The 12370-nt window shown below is 39.2% G+C and overlaps 1 pseudogene; it reads left to right on the top strand.

Annotated features, from left to right (window-relative positions):
• The first annotated feature begins 5710 nt into the window (after positions 1–5710).
• Positions 5711–6232, top strand: LOC131411341 (speedy protein A-like; annotated as a pseudogene).
• Positions 6233–12370: the final 6138 nt, after the last annotated feature.

Raw genomic sequence — 12370 nt, 5'->3', positions numbered from 1 at the left:
AATCTGTTTTGCACTTGCTGTTCACTATGGAAACACACACACACACACAGATAATCTGAAGTGATGGGAAACTCACTCTTCTGTTCTGAAGCTTCATCACCTTCAACATTCCTGGGTGTTGTGTGCCTCTGAGCTGAACCCTGAAAACGTATTCCCAGAAAACATGTCAGAAGGAGAGAAGGTGTGAAGAGAGGAAGAGGGAGGGAGAGGGAGGATGAAAATTACACTGTTCTGAAATAGACACCAAAGTCATTGTTCACCCCATTATGAACCTTGGTTAAACCGTTTGGATACATGAGGAAGCATAGGAAACTTTCAGACCAAACTGTTAGCACAATAATATTCAAGTTAAAACACGTCAAATGGAAATTCAGGTACACAACTAAGGTTATATGTTATTGAACATATAACCATGTCCAGGTCCAAATTTGCTCTTGTTTTTGCGGATTTTACATCCATCCTAGAGGCAATAGCTTAATTTCCATCTCAATTGCCAACAGTTGCTCAGCTAATAAGGGATTGAAGACTGAACTGAGCCAGAACCATGAGCATTGTTGAAGCTGGGTGACGGGTACATGGGGATTTGCTATACTGTTCTCTACACTTTACTGTATGTTTGAGATTTTCCATACTAAATCTCCATTAAAATTATTTTAAATCCCAAGGCCATACATTTTTTTATTTTATACATTCGTTTTCCACACTTTTGCTTTTAATTGGGATTTTGATGGGAGATAGGACAGGGAAAATACTTCAATTAACTATTATTAAAAGTGGAATATCATGGTCAAAAAAGAAGCAGAAAATAGCATGGGGTTTCAGAGAAAGTAGAGGTCATGCTGAAATGGAAGGTTCAGGAAAATTGTGAGCGGGAAGTGGCATTTGGGATGAGACTTGAAAAATGGTTGGAGGCAGTTTGGAGGGTGTTTGAAGGAAGAGGAGGAAATGAGCAAAGGCAGAGAAGTGGAAAACTTCTGCGTGAGTTCAGGGAAGAGAGGTCACCCAGAATGGCTGGAGCATAAAGCACAAAGAGAAGCACTGAAAAGTAGGGGTCGCATCATGAGAAGGTTTGTTGACCAAGGGTGGTAAAGATGAGTAATAAAGACAGGACACAACCAGTTATTTAAAAAAAAAATCTTTTTTGAAGAATGAAATAGCTCCATAAAACTGCATAAGTTGCATGGGGACAGCTCAATGGATTATTGCCATGTGCGTAATGTCACTGCCACCAGATTAAAGAATATAACATTACCAGCCCCCCTTCCAGAAGCTTCTCTGTGCAGCCCCCCAATCCCTACCTCTTCTCCTTCTCAACACCTTCGGTTACATCTGCCTGTTTTGAACTTTCTGTGAAAGTTGTATTCCTTTGTATAAGTCTCCTTTCACAAAGCGTTGTGTTTGTGGTATCTATCTGTGTTGTTTCCCACAGCTATCATTACTTCACTTTCATTGATGTTTAGTATTCCACTGTGTGAAAATATGCAATTTATTTACTCCATTATTGATGAACATTTGGGTTCTTCAAATTTGAGGCTATTACAAATAATGCTGATATGGACCTTTTTTATATAACTTTTGGCACATATTTGCATCTAGTTCTGTTGGATATGTACGCAGTAATAGAGCTTCTGTGTCACACGGTATGCACGTGTTCAACGTTATTGGATAATGGCAAACAGTTTCCAAAGTGGTTATACAACTTTACCCTCTGATTAGCAGGATATTCAACTTCTCATTGCTCTACGCCTTTACTAACGTTTAATGTAGTCATTACTTTTAATTTTTAATTTTTGTTATTCTGGTGGATTTTAGAAATTTTTCCTTGTGGTTTTAATTATTAATGACATTGGACATATTTTAATATTTTCATTTGATATCCTATTTTGTGGACGGCCTGTTTCAGACTTGTGTTTTTTTATACTGGGTTGTCTGTCTTTTACCTGTTGACTGGTAAGAATTCTTATATTCTTACAAGAATTGTATTATAATAAGATACATAATAATATAATATATATAATATACGTAATATAATATACAATAATATATTTAATAATATATATAATAATATAATATGTATATTATAATAAGAATTATCATATTATATTATATGAGACACACTGTTTATTAAGTAATTTATTGCAGGCATCTCCATCTGCTCTGCGACTTATCTCTTTATTCCTTAAATAGCACCTTTTGATGAGTAGAAAGAAATCATTACTAAATAACTATAATCTTTTTCCATTATAATTAGGACTTTTTGTGTCCCGTTAAAGAAATGATTCTTTACCCTAATGTCATGAAGATATTCTCCTGTATTACTTATAGAAATGTTTTTGTATTTGCTTTCACCTTTAGATCTACAATCTGCTTGCAATTGATTTTTGTGTATGTAAACCCTCTCTCAAAAGTAAAAAGATTAAACAAGTGTTGAACTTTGGTGATGATATGCATGTTGGAGTCTTTAGGAAAAAGTACTGGTGTCTTCCATTTACTTTGGAAAGCATCAAGACAAGATGGATTGATAAAAGGTAGAGGGATAGGTAGTCAGATGTATATAAGAGAAAAATATTCATAATGCATATATATGACAAAGGACTGTTATCTAGAAAGAATTTTTACAACTCAATAATAAGAAAACAAGTAATTCAATTTAAAAAATGGCCAAATGATTTTAGGAAATACTTCAGAAAATTAGACGCAGAAATGGCTGATAAGGACCAAAACCACACTCGGCAGCAGTGGTCATTCAGGGAGGAAAAAAGTAAAACCATGATGACACGCCAACACATCCTCACTAGAACGACTAAAATTTTAAAAGCTGATGAGATCAAGTGTTGGTGCAGACGTGGAACAACCAGAATTCTCACGTGTTGCTGATGGGAACGTAAAACCTCTTTGTTTTACACTTTGGAGAGCAATTTGGCAGTTTCTTATAAAATTAAACATATATTTACCAGATGATACAGCAACCCCACTCCAAGATATTACCCAAGAGAAATGGAAATATATACATACAAATTCTCTCTTGCCGGCCTTGCGACAGAAGGGGTCACAGGACAATGAAAGCTGGTTACCTCTAGGAGCTGAAAGTGACCCCAGCTGAGAGCCAGCAAGGAAATAAGGACATCTACCCCGTAACCACAGGGACTGATATGGCCAGAGCCTGAATGAGCTTGGGTGCAGATTCTTCCCCAGAGCCTCCAAAGAAGAACACAGGCCTGCCAGCTCCTGATTTCAACCTGTGAGAACCAGAGAGAGGACCAGCTAACCCACGCCCGGACTTCTGACATACAAAACTGTGAGATAATAAATGTGGGTTGTTTTAAACCAAGTTTGTGATCATTTATTAGGTGGGAGTAGAAAACTAATACAAGTAGCAAATGCAGAGGCTCAAAGGCTTGGTAAAAAGAGTCCCGTGAAGAAACCACAAAAGAACATTCAGAGCAGTCGACAAAGTTAGAGAAGAAGCTAGTGTCAAGGAGAGAGCTTCCAGCAGTCTGAATTGCAACAGAGAAGGCCACAAGGTAGCGTCTAAAGAAGTGAAATAATTGAGTTCCATGACACGTTGGTCACTAAGAACTGGTCGGGGCAGCTAGGGTAGAGGAAGCCCAAACTGCAGCAACTTGAGGAAAATAATGGAAAACGGAGGAGGAAAATGAGTACAGACTTTTCTTTCAGGAAGAGTGAACAGAAGAGAGAGAGAAACAGGAAAGAAAATAATCAACAGAAGACTTCTGGCCGGGAGGGAAAGGCAAAGTGGGAGGAGAAGGGGAAGCTGCAGATACCATAGCAGAGAGGAGTCACATTGATGGGGTGAGGTTTCTGAGGAGATGAGAGGAAATGACATAGAGAACGATGGAGCAGTTGACCTTGAAGGGGAAGAAGGACACCTCACCACCTGATGTTTACGGGGCGGTGGTGAGGATGGAAACAGATAGACCAATTTTGAAAGGAGGAAAAGGGCATTGGATGAAGTAACTCCCTCAGGCCTGGGCAAACAGGACATACCATCTGGGCCTCTGCAGATCCCACGCTTCAGCATGTCCTCAAATTTTCCAAGTCCTCTTCTAACACTTGGACTTGGCCAGGGACAGCAGTGCCGTCAGCAGGGCATCCCAAGTCTGGACCAAGTTCTACAGTACGAAGATGTGGACCTTGGGCCCTATATCTCCCCTTCAGGATACTCTCTGGCCCTCTGTTCCTTGCATGGGGTCCACCAAATGCCCCAAAAAGCTATGGAACATATGCCCCCGGGGTTGCCCTGGGCTCTGTCATTAGTCCCAGGTCAGAAGGGTGGCCAGGTGAGCAGATGACTCTGGCTGGCTGGCATAGCACTTATTTTATGAGACTATGTGAGAATGGGCTGCCAGAATGGCACTAGCATGGTGTTTGTTGGGGACAGTCACATCAGACAAAGGATAAGTTCTGGGCTCTAGGCTACTGATGGGGATGGTCCCCCATCAACACTTGAGTTCAAACCACACACCCGCCTATGTTCTTCTTATGGTTGCACCTGTAGTCTTTGGTGACCAAGGGCTCTGGGCTTGGCAGCAGAGATCCTTTACCCTATGTGCCTTCCACCGATGGCATTCAGAGCCATCACCCCACCCTCTCCCTGGGCTCCATGCCATGTTTTAGGCAGTCCTTGAGTGATGGCTGCACCTGTCTCCTCTAAAGGCTTTCATGATCATTGCTCATAACACCAAGGGGTACATCCAGTCAATGCCTCTTTTGCTTCTCATTGACATGGTGACATTATGTTCTCTTTGGTTGCTCCCAAGTTGTACTGGAAGAGGAATGGAGAGTCCCTGTGTGAAATGGACTTCTCCACTTGCTTTACCCAAGAGTCATTCACTTATTCTCCTCATTTGTGGTTATATGTGGAAGACAGGGATATGTCAACACTGAAAGAGAGCACATTCTTGGAATGCACTGAATATAAACTGAAGAGTTCAAGAAAAGAAATGCTTGGAAGATGTCTTGTTCTATATTTATATATGTTAATATATAACATATAGACGTTAATATATAACATATAGAACACCTTGTTCTATATTTATGTTATAAGCTTCCAAACAGTAAATTTAACAACCAGAAAACTAATTATGATAAGACTTAGATTTGTGGTCATCATCAACAAAGCACAGTAATAACCTTGAAGAGAGTCATTGGAAGCTAGTATTCATGGGTGGTACAACAGATGATGTAGCTTCATGACTGATGATGTAACCAGCATTAAATAAATGGTATCCGGGAACTGCAGAAGCAAAAAGATATCTATTGTTTTAATATCAACATTGTAAGTAATAACAGTACTGCTACATTTTACTAATTGTGGGAAATATGAAATTAACCAGAAGTGGCTCATCTGATAGTAAAGAATATGAAGCCATGGTTCCTGGACCTGAACAGGAAGAGATGGTGCCAGACACTGTGAAGAATTTTCTCATGCACTGATTGGACAATAAGCAAATACACAGAGGCCTCTTCTCTACCCACTATTCTAAATCTTCTTCAGTCATCACTAAACCGAGCATGGCTCCTTTAATTTTGTAATACTTTTTTTAAAAATCAAATTGTTGAGCTGGTTGTGCCGCGGTTTAGCAACTAGCAAGCAATCGTCTGAGGTCCAGGAGCACCTGCGGGAGACCGACCACCCCGGGCCCCGTTCCTCGGCCCCAGGTTTTCACAGGAATCTTGGGAAACCAAAATGAGGCATAATCAGCTGTGTTGTGCGACACCACCTACTGTCACTGTTCATGTAAAATCAGGGTCAAATAGATCACCTCAGCCTAAAAAAACTGTTAACCTGAAGCATCTTATTTTTAAAGATAGTTGGCCAGCATCTGAAAAAAATGCACATAATAGCAAAAAGTCTAAATGCCCCAAAGGACTCTGTCTAGTTATACAGCGTCAGGAAATGACTGCTTTCTTTAAGTTATTTCATGACGATTTAATTCAAGATAACTTGTGGATGGACTGCTGCTATAAAATGGCAGACAAGTATCTTTTGGCTATGACCTTTGTTTATTTCAAGAGGGCTAAATTTACTATAAATGAGCATAACAGGATAAATTTCTAAATTGCTCTGTATCTGGCAAATACAATTGAAGAAGATGAAGAAAAATCCAAATATGAAATTTTTCCATGGGCTTTAGGGAGAAACTGGAGAAAATTGTTCCCTAATTTCTTGAAGTTACGGGACCAACTCTGGGATAGAATTGACCTATAAAAAGAAAACATAAGTGTAAACCTTCATGATCTTGGATTAGGTTTCTTGGTTATGATACCAAAACACAAGCAACAAAAGAAAATATAAAGTGGACATCATCAAAATTTACAACTTTTGTCCTTCAAAGGACACCACCAAGAAAGTGAAGAGATAACCAACAAAATGGGATACATTTTTGGCAAATCATCTGTCTGATAAAGAATTTGCATCTAGAGTATATAAAGAGCTCTTACAACTCAATAATAAAAGACACCTCAATTTTAAAAAGGGCAAGGGATCTGAATAGGCATTTCTCCATAGAAGATACACAAATGGGCAAAAAAATACGTGAAAAGATGCTCAACATCATTAGCCATCAGAGAAATGCTAAATCAAAACCACAAGGAGATATCACTTCACACCCACTAGGATGGTTGTAATAAAAAAGAGATAATAACAAGTGTTAGCAAGGATGTGAAGAAATTGAAATCCTCATTCACTTCTGGTGGCAATGTGAAACGGTATAGTTGCTTTGGACAACAGTCTGGCAGTACCTCAAAAGGCTAAACATAGTGTTAGCATAGGACCCAACAATTCCACACCTAGTTATAAACTCAAAAGAAATGAAAACTATGTCCACACAAAAACTTGTACACGAATGTTCATAGCATTATTCATAATAGTCAAAAAGTGAAAACAACCCAAACGTCTATCAACTAACGAATGGATAAACAAAATATGTTATATCCATACAATGATATATTATTCGGCAATTAAAAGGAATGAAGAACTGGTAACATGCTATACAACACCGATGAACCCTGAAAACATGCTTAGTGAAAGGAGCCAGTCACAAAGGACCACATATCGTGTGATTTCATTTATATGAACTGTCCAGAATAAAATCTAAAGAAACAGAAAGTAGATTGGTGGTTACCAGGGGCTGAGGGGAGGGAGGAATGGAATGTGACTGCTCTCTTTATGGAGTCATGAAAACGTTTTAAAACAGACCGTGGTAACAGCTGTGCTACTCTGAATATACTAAAAGCCATTGAATTGTACACTTTAAATGGGTGAATTGTATGGTATTTGATGTAAATCTCAATAAAGCTGTTAAAATAACAACAAAAAATCAAATTGTTTCTATCAATAGGGATCCTGTAAAAAATTATTTTCCCCAGGCCCTACCTACCCTATAGGCAGCACTGAATGGAGATAACTCACATTTGCTCATCGTGATTTTATCTATAAGGTGAAAGTGAAGGTTATCTGCACAAATGAGAAGGGTAAATTTTCTGCAGAGACTTGAGAAGAGTTGTGAAGATTTGACACAGACATTAGTGGTAATAAGAGTGAGAGCTATTGTGGCCACACAAAATGAGTCGTGACCAGTTTTAAGGACTCGGTTAACTGTGGAGACCATGAATTTGTATTAAGTAGTCTATATATTTGAGGAATTTTATTCCAGCAATTCTCAACTGCTCAGATATAAGAGGCAGACAGTGAGATTAATTCTAGGTTGAGGACTTACAAGATAGATGTAGCAGAAAGATGAAGATCCCAGGGAATTAAGAGAGGTTCAGGTGATCAACCTTGGGTTCTGGGATGAACAGTGAAGTAAAGTAAGAGAGAAGTAAAACAGCAGTTCTTGGAGACAAAATCCAGAGCAGAGCAAAGTGGGTGGATTTCTGGGATGATGGGAGAGAAAGACGTGGAGAAGAGCCAGGTGCTAGTGTCTTCTATGACTGTGACAAGAAATTGAGAGTTTAAGGATGTATACCCAGATGTCATAAACCTCGTAGGGGGAGCTTTTTGCCACAAAAGTTGATTAATAATTGTGTTTTAGTTTCCTATTGATTATATAACAAATCACAGAAACTTAGTAGCTTAACCCAACACAAACTCACTGTCTTACAGTTCTTGAGGTGAGAGGTTTGAAATCAGTTTCACTGGGCTAAAATCAAGAAGTTGGCAGGCCTGCAATCCTTCTCGAAGATCTAGGGAAGAATCTGCTTCCTTGCTTTTTCCAGTTAATAGAGGCCACCTGCATTTCTTGACCCATGGCCCTTTCCTCCATCTTCAAAGCCAGAAGCACAGCATCTTCTCTCCCCTCTGACCTTTGCTACCTGCCTTGTAACCTCTTTCTGTCTGACTCTTATCTTCCTGCCCCCTTATAAGGACGCTTGTGATTATATTAGACCCACCCAGATAATCCACAATAATCTCCCCAGCTCAGGATCCATGATTTAACACATCTTCAAAGTCTCCTTTGCCATGTTACATAAGGTAACATACTCACAGGTGCTGGATATTAGGAAGTGGACATTTGTGGGTGGTGGGGCGAGGAGGGCATCACGCAGCCTACCACAGATGGTGTATTGAGAGGATTAATACTTCTACCTGGAGTGTTCCAGGGGCATTTGTATTCACAAGGAAGGGTAGGTCTTAGCTAGGGCAACAAAAATAAAAATCATATTGGAGAAAAAAGGTTGAGCAATTAGGATACTTTATTTAGTGTGGAATAAGGGTTCCAGAAGCTAGAACTGAAAGGTTTGGTAGAGAAGGGAGTAAGTAGTGAGAAGGTGGACTAAGCAAGGGAATCGTGAGGTTGAGGGCAGAGAACAGAAGATGAGAGCAATCCTAATTAAATGGTGACTCTGAGAGGCAGTAATGTGGAACTATCCTGGCATAAGGCTGAAACAGATGGGTCTCTGGTGTCAAGCCTGAGCCCCAGCACCGTAGCAAGTGTCAGGAGATTCAGCACGAGGAGTCTGTGATGGAAACTTCCAGGTAAAGTGACTGGGCTTTGTGGCATTTATTTAAATCAGTAAAATAAATATGCAGTGCCTCACAGGGGACTGGTGTGCTTTTCTTTTTCATGTTTGCATTGTTTTCTCATTTATAAGAAAGGACACTCCATTTCATGACAAGCTTTATAAAATGGAAACACTGAAAGCTCCTGTTTTCTTGAAAAATGTATAAATTTAGAATCAATTCTGAAACTCTGAAAACTTCCATTATAGTGGAAGGAAAATTATCTGCATCTCATATATTGCATGATATAGTTATTCCATAGGCCCAAGCTGAATAGAAGGAGAAAGTCAACATCAGTTACGTCAACCTTAAGTGGTACTTTTGCAAGAAAGTTCAAAAAAGAAAATCCTTTTATATAAATCTCCTAGAAAAATCCTGGGTATTCTAGTTCCTCACCAAATACTGTCCATAATTTTCAAGCTATTTCAATAAAGTTTAAACATTTTTCTTATTTTTATTTCCACATTCCCAAAATTGAATTTCTTCAGACAAATGGATCCTAAGTGTAACTACTGAGGAAGTGATGGTCATTATAGCAACAGGAAGAGGAAAGACTCCATGAGGCATTTTTTCTTTCCCTTCTCACTTCGGGTCAAGGGCAAATTTTTCAAGCTTTTCTTTTAATTTTCATCCAAAATGGTAGAGGACCACGATGCTGTGCGAACCTGCTTGATAGAACGCTGGTTTTAAGCTTTTCCTTTCTTAGGCATTTAAACCTACTTTTTCTTTTTTGCTGAAGAAGTTAAAACAAAAAGGATAAAAATGAGAGCAAACTGCCTGCCTTAAATTCTAAGAGAGCTTGGATGAGCCATGAGATGGGAAGTCACATAAGGAGCTCCTGCTCTTTTCTCCGACCCTGTGACCCAACTGTGAGAAGCACTTCCCATCCCCAGGGTCAATTTCCTCTCACCTAAGAGAAAAACTTGAATGAAACAGCCAAAAACTGAGTCTGACTGGCTGGGCAATAGCCCCTCCAGCATTGTCAAGTCATCAGTAATTTCTCTTTCCAAATCACACAAGAGATGGATTGGTATTTTCTTTTTAATTACAACCAAAAAAATTGATACACAGTATAAATGTAAGGAGTTTATCTTTTTCTTTATGATTTTTCCTCCGCAGACTCTTTTCTCTCTGTGCCTTGTAGCTGAATGTCAGAACTTGTCACACAAGATTTACAAAGCAATAAGTAAACTATAAATGTTGGGTGAATATATTTTTTCCAAATATAAGAAGATGGATGAGTATTTCACCCACAACCTATAGGAAGATGTTCAAACTGGGGTCTGGAGAGAAAGCACTGGGTCAACAGGATGATTTTATTATTTCACAGAACATAACAGACATGAACATGAGAGCTTGCTTTGTTTTGGGAAGAGTTTCATCACCCTAGTGGGATAACACTGAATCTCTTATGCTTTGATGGTCAACAATATGTTTTAATTAATTGAGAAAGGGAAAATTACTACTTAAATATATATTTTTCTTATGTACACATCTTTTAGAAAAGCATTTTTCAAACTACAGATCATTAAATTAATTTAGTGTGTCCGAACTAGCATCTTTTAATGAAATAAAATAGAAATATCTAGGCATTTTTAAATAGCGAAAGTGTGCATTGTTTCCTGAAATTTTGTTTCAGTTGCAGTAGGTGAGTGCACATGTATGTGTGTACACTCTTGTGAAATAAAATGTATTTCTTACTATTTAAAAAAACGCTCCTACCACATTGGGGTACCTTGGAAAGTAATTACAATGGCCTCTTGTGCAGGTACGCCTCGAGGAGGACTGCAGGAGAGCCAGGGAGGGTCATGGACCAACCTGGATAAACAGGCTCAGTGGTGGAGTGAAAACGGAAGGAACCCTCAGAGGCCCCTGGGGTACACTGTGATGGGCACAAGTCACGAAATCCCCCTGATAAATGTCCCAGTCCTACTGCCAGTCTGCTTTCTCAAGTGACTCTTTCTCAATCTCAAGACTAATCCATAATGTGAATATTTATCTTGATAAAGAACAATGCATTTAGTCAAAAATTCGCTTTCTCTAATGCTGTTTTCACAAACAAACCATCTTTAGAAAATTCTTATTTCACATGTCTCTTTGCAACATGTGCAACATGAGTGAGTCAAGTACAAACCAAAACAGTAAGCTTAAACACTGGAAATTTAAGTAGATTCTTAAGGAACTGCAGAGATTTTTTTTTAAAGGATTTAAAAATTGTTCAGGTATAACAAGCTGAGTCATTAATAGCAATAAAACTGAGTAAAAGTATTCAATGTTCTAAATGTCTCACCTTGACTCATTAGTCGATTCAGAATAATTTTATACTGAGAGGTCGATTCAAGGTGTTAATGATTGTTTTAACGTAGTAGTTTATGACAATCCTTAAGAAAATTACCAGTTGGGCTGAGTACTGAAAGGAAGTAGGGCTGCGGAATTCTTTTTACTTCAGTGAGGACCTGCAGCTTCAAACACCATGGGCATAAGCAGTGACGAGGCAAGGAGCTCCAGAGAATCAAGAAAAAGGGATATCAGGAGAGAGAGACTCTTAGAAACAAAAAGGTTTTTTCAATTACAGTGTCAAGTTTAACTCCATCTAAAATGTTTAAGCTAAGGGGAAAAAAAGGACATTTCTCATTACATTTAAATCACACCCTCGGTCTCTCAATCTTCTAAACAAATTAACCTCAGACTAGGGTTTGTTTATCTTTGTGCTCACATTTCCAAAAGACTCCTCTCTGGATCTGTCACTGGAAACTCTTTGGTAAATTTGTCTCTGTGGAACTTAAGGGAGGAAAAGATGATGACAACGATTCATCTGTTCTGAGATTGAATTTAAGGGTAAAACACAGTAGAGATTACCATAACAACGTATGTACTTTCTAGAGGACCTAATGATTCTCCCTGCTGCATCCCTCAGACCTGCTGTGGAGGAAGAGAATCATCAGGTGGACAGGACCGCCCCAAGGCAGCCATCACCCTAGTGCACCTGTGCTGCCTACCGGTGGCCTCCTTCGTCTGTGCCCTGTGAGTATACTGAACCTTTCCGCCATCAGCACTTCACCTTCACTTTCTGAAGTGGGTTACAGGTACCACAAGGCCAACAGCCAGACATGCAGCACCTGTCAATCTATCCACATCCTTGTTGATATCAAGTATGTGAAAGACTCAGTGCAGGGGCTTAGAGGAGGATGACCGTCTACTAAGCTGTTACCACGTACTGGGCACCACGCATCCTTTACATGAGGAACAGCAGAGCTAATGACAATGACTATCTACTGAGTTGTTACCATGTACTAGGCACCATGCATTCTTCACATGCATTCACTATGCTCTACATGCATTCAC

This window comes from Diceros bicornis, chromosome 2 (genome assembly GCF_020826845.1).
Source record: "Diceros bicornis minor isolate mBicDic1 chromosome 2, mDicBic1.mat.cur, whole genome shotgun sequence".
Taxonomy (NCBI): Eukaryota; Metazoa; Chordata; class Mammalia; order Perissodactyla; family Rhinocerotidae; genus Diceros; species Diceros bicornis.
This window is presented reverse-complemented; position numbering and strand designations above follow the sequence as displayed.